Source organism: Eptatretus burgeri, chromosome 12, assembly GCF_056783735.1.
Source record: "Eptatretus burgeri isolate ZD-2024b chromosome 12, Ebu_testis_v1, whole genome shotgun sequence".
Taxonomy (NCBI): domain Eukaryota; kingdom Metazoa; phylum Chordata; class Myxini; order Myxiniformes; family Myxinidae; genus Eptatretus; species Eptatretus burgeri.
Window position 1 is genome coordinate 93,011,660 of NC_140972.1, and position 8,280 is coordinate 93,019,939.

General features: G+C 48.3%; 1 protein-coding gene across 5 annotated transcripts in view; it reads right to left on the reverse strand.

Moving 5' to 3' along the window:
* The window catches only part of LOC147016142 (cytoplasmic FMR1-interacting protein 2), a 123,954-nt gene that overhangs the window by 113,835 nt on the left and 1,839 nt on the right, over positions 1-8,280 (reverse strand). Inside the window, exon 1 of one of the 5 annotated variants that reach the window (XM_085848885.1) lies at positions 8,067-8,242. The exons of the other annotated variants lie outside the window; for them this stretch is intronic. The gene's annotated coding sequence lies outside the window, so the exon portion shown is untranslated. Of the gene's footprint in view, positions 1-8,066; positions 8,243-8,280 lie in introns of those variants that run through there. 5 annotated transcript variants of the gene reach the window in all.

Consider the following 8,280-nt stretch of genomic DNA (forward strand, 5'->3'; position numbering starts at 1 on the left):
AATATTTCAACGGCGTGAGGTTGGGTCCACTTGTCTATTCCAATTTACCTAAGTACTCACGCCGTCTAGCTACTGGAGAAACCACACCCTCGGCCGACTCTGTCCGAACTGAGTCGCATGTACCGACTTGGGTCCGGCGTACCGAGCGGGAGTTACCAGAACCGCGCCGGTCCCAATGACAACTTATAGCCCCAAACGGCCTCACTATTTCTCAATACACACCGTGCTGGGCCAATGGTAGAAACGACAGGCAACGAACTGGAACATTTAACAGATATTTATTTACAATAATAGGACACAATGCAGACTTGATCACGAATATCAGGCAGGCGGCAATGTACAACAGCAAAAGCACTCAACAATTCTACTTAACAGACTGGCGCCGCGACACACACACACACACACACACACACACACACACACACACACACACACACACACACACACACACACACACACACACACACACACACACACACACACACACACACACACACACACACACACACACACACACACACACACACACACACACACACACACACACACACACACACAGAAATGGTGGCCCTTCAGCTCAGGAGGGAAGGCGAGCTGAGGGCAGGAGCCTACGTTTGCACCTGTCCGACTCGTGCGGTCTGGTCGAGACGAGCTGGTTCGGGGGGGGGGGGGACACGAACCCACACCTCCATCGCCGTACCAAGCACCAGATACCAGAAACGCGCAACGGACGCCAGCCAGCACGAAAACGGACTAGATGAGACGAGCACCCGTGGGTAGACGAGAACGCCAGCAGGCAAGACGAGAATGCAAGCAGGCGACGAGGCTTCTTCTCCTTCCAGCAAAGGCAAGCCGAATGAGAGTAACACGCTTATTAATAATTCCACTGGTGGTGCTCCGGGCAAGCTTCATGTAATGATTAATCTGCACCTGCTTCTTCCCTTTCTTGATGATGGCCCGCCACCTTCTCTTATCCTTCCCCTCCCTCGCAGGTCGATGGAACCACTCTGAGGAACTCGCCTCCGCATTGGACGAGGGGTTGTCAGGCGACTCGTGGCTGCTCCTCATTGGTCGGGCCGAACACACCATCTGGCTAAGGCAGAGCCAGCCCTGAGGTGATGAGCGAAGAAGATTCGTTGGCGTTGTGCGGCTTCAAGATGTAAAAAAAAAAAAAAAAAAACTAACTATAAAGAAACTTCGCAGCGCACACATGTAATTCCCATTAGACAGAAGGACGGGACCCTGACTATAAACACATACTTATTGAAATAACTGAACTGCGGGGACTGCTGTCTGTTTGTGTGCAAATGGCTGCCAGATTCGTAACAATATATGATCCGTGATACCTCGGCTGATCGATCGGGAAGATCATCTTCAGAGCGAAGTGTCTGAAAATCTCATCAGCGAGATTAAAAACATGGCGCAGATCCTTCATCATTAGCCCCTTCAGTTCCTGATGCTCGTCATCGTGCTGGAAATGGATATACGTACTAAACGGAGATATAGTATGCATGTGACAGACAAACTAAATGAGGACGGGACGCTGCGCAATGCATTAATCGCCAAGCATGCTATGACGTCACAGCACTCAGCGGTGCGCTATTCAATTATTTAAACTCGCCAAATGCTGTAAGTGCGGAACAATTCAACCGAAAGCACGTCTTCTCTAATAATAATAATAATAATAATAATAGTAATAAAAAAGACGAAAAATGGTGACTGCCTGCACTACATTACGTTTAGCGGGTCCAACCAATCTTGATTTGTAGGAAATCTCACGATAAGTGCCACTGATCATGTTTTTTGGACAAAATGGCGGTCCCTACAAAACAGAAAATCAAAGTTAGATGTTTGCTCATTTCAGCTTTCCTGGAGAGACGAATATGGATTTGTTCAACATGAAGACCGTGCTGTTTGTACTTTAGGTTGTGAGAGCGTTGTTTTCCGCACATCAAGTATTCAACGACATTTTCAGACAAAGCATGAGAAACACTTCAAGGATGAGGTAGACAAGGCTACATCGATGAAGCGGGACATCGCAAGGTCTTTACTCTTTACTAACGTCTGTCAGTAAAAATAAAGCCACAGAGGGAAGTTACACAAATCAGACAATGTGTTGCAAAACATGGAAAGTCATTTACAGATGGCGAACATACAACAGAGGCTTTTCTCAGTTGTTCAGATGTTTTGTTCAATGATTTGCCCAAGGTTTAAAGTTCTGAGCTTAATAATGTGATGTTTAAAGTGGTGAAGAATTTTCTTGTTGCTCGATCTGCCTTGAAGCACAGCACGTACAAGGACATTCCGTTTTACAGCAATGTCCGTAAGCTAAGCCGTGGGAAGCTTTTCGCACGCTTTGTGGACTGTCTTGATGCAACGAAGATTTTTTTTGTCAGAAAAAAAAAGTCAAAACTAACCCAAACTGGTTTATGACAAATGAGTCGCACAACTAATGTTTCGAACTAACATCACCACACATCGAAACAAACTCAACCTCCATCTGTGGGGTGCAGGCCCAAACTGGTATGGGTCTTTTTGAAATGTGGAAGAAATTTTTTGCAAATGTTGCCGTTTTTTTTTTTTTCTCCAGACATTGACACCTTGATTTTCCGCTATTTCCAACATTTTAAAGAACTATCGACGCATCACAACGTCAGTGTTGCCGAGATTGAAATGTACACACAATAACTCAATGTTTTCCTTTCTAATTAAACCCGACAACTTTGATTTGACAACATTTCAGTAGATGGGTGTTGAGGATATCAAAATGCAGCTCATCGAGTAACAATGATCAGGCTTATGAGCCTCAAAGTTTTTGGATCTGAGGTGCACACTTGAGGCTACCAAGAGAGATCATGGGGTCTCTATCCTGACCTGTTGGAAGTCCCTGCCTGTGACATTTGGCTGCTTGAAGAAAGCGGCATTTTCACTGGTCTCAGCATTTGGATCGACATACCTCTGCAAACAAATATTTTTACATATGAAGTCAGATCTCTGTACTTCCTGGAAGCCAGTCAACAACTGAACACTCAAAGGCTGGTGTGCTGCTTAAAGTGTCAAACCAAGAACACGAGATTAGAGAACTGGGAATGGCAAGGGAAAACAAGGGCAAGCATCAAACAAAATGGGAAGAGCTACCTTTTAAATTATAATTATTTATTAATGAAGATGCTAAAATGTAAGTAAGACTATAATTGATGATAAAATGTATCAATAGTACGCAGATCCATAAATAAGTTAACCATTGGCACACGATTTATGAAGATGCCTGGTGTTGGCTTAATGGTTAGGGTTGTGGGCTTGGGATCTGACGATCCTGAGTTCAAATCCCACTCAGATGTTGAATTAATATCAGGTGGGGTTGACTCTGCCTGTCATCCTTCCGAGGTCAGCAAAACAATTGCCAGCATGCTGGTATCCTGTGTCGGAGTGGCAACCCGTCCAGGATTGCACCGAAGAGCCAAGGAGACTGCTTCAGCAGCACCAACGCTCTGTACAGAGTATGGTCCTAATGGATGGCTAGACTTCTGAAGAGTTGCCGACCCTTGCTCTCGGCTATCCTGCCAGCCTGCACAGGTAAGGTCAGGTCAGGTCAGGTCAGGTCAGGTATGAGAGCATGCGCCAGAGCAGCGCGTCGCTGCGTCCACTTTCTGCCGGTACTCCAGGAGACTCCGTCTGGCCATCCCCAGGTAGATGCCTGGCCCATCCCCATCTCCTTGAGATGCCAATCAACCTGCTGCAACCACGAGGCACGTGGTCAGCCCATTGGCCTCCTCCACTCACGAGACTCCCTCGCTGAGAGAAACTGGTGAGCACGATCAGCGTCAGGAAAACAAGCCACTTGTCCATACAGCCGCAGCTGACGCTTACGGACTATGCAGGTAACAAATCTCATTTGAGTCTCTCTCAGCAACCGCTCATTGGCCACAAAGTCCGACCAGCAATAACCAAGGATTCTCCGCAGAGACCTGGTACCAAAGTAATTAAGTCTCCGTCTCAGATCCCTGGTCAGAGTCCAAGTCTCACATCCATAGAGCAAGACAGAAAGCACTAAGGACCTGAATACTCGGACTTTCGTCCTCCCGCACAGGTACTGGCAGCGCCACACCCCATCATCCAGTGAATCGATGACTCCCCAGGCCTGACCCAGACGTCTACTGACGTCTGACTCACAGCAGACAGACACATGAATATCACTGCAGAGGTAAGTGAATCTCTCCACGACCTCAACATCCTCACAAACAGGCACAGACAGGACAGCAGCATCCAAGATGTCATTGAAAGCCTGGATCTTAGTTTTGACCCAGGAAACCCATAATCCCAGCGCTTCCGACTCCTCATTCAGCACTTCGAGGGCCCCCAAAAGGATATCTAAAGTCTCCGCAAAGATGACTGCATCATCTGCGAAATCAAGGTCAGAGATCATGACATTCCCAAACCAGACACCGCAGCTTGATCTCTCTGATATCCTCCTGAGAATCCAGTCCATACAAGTGCTGAAAAGTGTGGGGGCCAGTACATACCCCTGATGAACTCCAGTAAAAACTGGAAATAAGTCAGAGATGGTACCACCACATCTTACAGCATGCTCAGTACCAGAGTATCGTTCAGACATCAGATAGATCAGTTTTGGTGGCACCCCACATAGGCCAAGAATCCTCCAGAGGGCATCCCGATTCACTGAATCGAATGCTTCACAGAGATCAACATAGGCTGCAAGCAACCCCTGCTGAAACCGTCGACTGCGTTTGGTGAGGACACAAAGAGCAAGGATACGGTCAATCATTGACCTCTTTGGTGTAAAGCCTGACTGCTCTGGACACTGGTGCTCAAGCAGATGGTGGCGAACCCTATCAAGAATTATCCGAGCAAAGAACTTGACCGGCACTGAGAGCAGCGTCACTCCTCGGTAGTTGTTGCAGTCTTGGCGATCACCCTTCCCTTTCCAGAGAGGGACAACAAGGCCCCTCTTCCTGTCAGTTGGGATGATGCCTGTGTTCCAGACAGAGCACAGAACTGCATGTAACGACACAAGTGCAGCATTTCCACCAGCCTTGAGAAGTTCAGCATGGATGCCACAGATCACTGGAGCTTTACCCCATTTAAACCAGTTCACCGCAGACTGTTTCCATAAGTGAAGGTAGACCACAGTTGATAGGAGGGTCAGCAACAGGGATTGTAACACCCTTGACGTCCAACTTGACAGCTGGTGGATCAGCCTGGTACAACCGCTCAAAGTAACCGGTCCAGCGGACCTTCACTTCAGACTCCTCTGTCAAAAGCCTACCACCCTCTGCTCTCACTGCAGTACACCGAGGGATGGGCTTGGATGAACGCAATGCGTGATTTCCCCTGTAAGCAGGACGAGAATGGCTTCACCACAGGTGATGCTCTACCCCCTCACAGATTCCTGGAACATAGGCCTCCTTGTCCACCATTAGTGCACGTACAGTTTTACGCCTCAGCTCCCTGAACAGCTCAGCTCTGCCCTTCAGCCTGGCCCTGTGACTCTGGTCAATGGTATCCAGTGTCCCTTGAGAGACAAAATTCTTCTTTGCCCTACGGCGAGTTCCAAGACATCCACCGGCAACATCAAGGACGATGGTCTCGAAGGCACTCCACAACTCTTCAGGACCTCCCAAAGCACCCAGACCCCCCAAGTCTCCACTCAGCTTGTTCGCAAACTCCTCAGCTACACTCTCATCCTTGAGCTTGCCAACATCCAGCCTCGGCAGGGATGGTACCATCTCCTGGATTTAAAGTGCAACTTCAGAGTTGTTACAACGAGCCGGTAGTCAGTATTGAGGAACTGAGCACTCCCGTAGACCCTGCAGTTCTGGATCATTCTCCAGTGACCATCAACGAGGACATAATCAGTCTCCTTTGCCACACCACCAGCGTTGGAATATCAATTCCAGCGATGAGCTTGTGGGTGCTGAAACCATGAACCAGCCACCCTAAGTCCATGACTTCTTGCAAAGTCAAGGAACTTAGTGCTATTCAGGTTCACAGTTCCAGACCCATGGGACCAACCCATGTCTCATAACCATCCCTATCAGTTCCAGTCGATGTTTTGAAATCCCCCAAGACTAGAAGTGTATCTCGTCTGGGGCACTGATCAACCACAGACACGAGCGTGGCGTGGAATGCATCCTTCACGGTGAGATCACTCGCCTCAGTCGGAGCATAAACAGAGACCAGCGAAATGACACCTCAGGAGTGACGAATCCTTAATCGCATAATAAGCCCGTTGACCGGTGTTACCTCCATTATCATTGGAGTCAGCTTATTGGATACAGCGACAGCAACTCCTTGGGCCTGGTAACCATCAGAGCGGCAAGACCAATAGTAGGTGTAACCACCTGCCATGATCTCACCGCAATCCGGTCTCCGAACCTCAGAGGGTGCTGCAATACCGATGTCCAAACGCTTGAGCTCTGATGATAAGAGAGACAGGTGATTGTCCTCTCTTAGGGACAGGACATTCTAGGCACCCAACCGAAGGGACCGCCTCAGGTTAACCCAAGGAGACCGCCGTCTGGTGGACGACACCTCAGCACCACTACGACACACTCTCCCGCAATCTGACCCGGGAATATTACCCCATGGTTTCCATCCTATCATCAAAGATTGGGGGTCCCGAAGGCTTTGCCCCAATCCCGTCATCTGGTGAGCTGACCTTCGAAGGGAAGCTGTACAGGAAGTACTCCCACGGAGTGAATTTTCAGATTTCTTTGTGTTTTTATGTATTGTGGAATGAAGGGTTTTACGGTGGCCAGAGTGCAAATCTTGCCACCAACCTCCGAATAAGAAGTAACCCAACTGCAGGAGGACGTCCGCAGACACAGTTGGGCATGAGATATGAATGGCCGTTGGCTGACAAGGAGCTCCTCCGCCCTTTGACAGGTTTTGTTTTTAATCCTGCTGGGTGTCCATATCCAAACACCCTTCTCACCAAAAAACCTGGTGGGAGAGACCGTTTCGTCGCAAGGACACAGGTAAGGCAAAGGTGCTAATTATTCAGCGAATCCCAAGTAAGTAAATTGGGGAGGATTACTGCCTGCCATGTGAATGCCCATTCTGCTTGGAAAAAAATAAAATAATAAAACACACTGTGGAATCATTGAGATCCAAAATGAAAATCAGACAAAGGAAGCTTCACACACAAAGATAGCATGCTACGAGATGCAGCACTCCCTGCTGACACTGAATCAAACCCAGGACATGTAATTGAAAGGCAAGCAAGACAACAAATCACAATCCCGCAATCCGGGAAGAGGCTGTTTAGGAAATGAGGACAGCACCGGACAAGGGAGAAATGGGAGAAAGAGTTTGAAAGGATTTCGACAGATTGGGGGGGGGGTGGGGAGAGTTCGGAAATCCCTCGCTGATGGTGTACGTAATAAATAGATGGCCCTTAAGGCATCCGGCATAACGAGACACTTTGAATAACATACTCCCCAGTGTGTGTGTGCGTGTGCGTGTGCGTGTGCGTGTGCGTGTGCGTGTGCGTGTGCGTGTGCGTGTGTGTGTGTGTGTGCAAGCTAACTGGAAAGTCGGCTAAAGACGACCTCTGCCGGACAACGAGATCTAGGGAACAACCCGGTCACTGGTCCGTCCGCAGTCATCAGTTGGACCCAGAACAGGTGATGACGATCGTGACAGAATCACATTGTAATTACAACAACATTGTCAACAATTACCACCACACCACATGGCGCGCCAATCATCATACCGTGGTGAACACGACACCTCAGTGAGGAACACGACACGGTTTTTGATGGTATGTTCAAGTTAAAATGATCGGTCCATGTTCAGTCGTGTCCGTTAGATACAAGATGAATGAATGAATGGATGGATGGATGGACAGCGACAGACATTGGGACAGAATGAGACCGAGACGATTGTGTGAAGAGGCGACGAGATCAGCGTGAATAAAGACCGAAGGACGAACAGGCGCGACAGCACGAATGTGTGGATGAAGAATGGAATCGGGAGAATAAATGAGGTTCATTGGGGGAAAAAAAAATAACAACATAAGATTTGCATGATATGAAGGAGCGAACCGTCACTGCAGTTCTTCCTCTTCTTAATCTTCTTCTTCGTCTTACTCTTCTTCTTCTTCTTGTCTTTTCCTCTGTCGCTCGTATCTTCACAACGCGCCTGTTTTATCGCTTCACCACTTCCTCTTCACCGCCTGGTTGCTTTTCTCGCCCCACCTTAATCTCCTCCCACTTTACCTCCTCTTCTTCCTCACACGTTCATCCAAGCACGCACTAC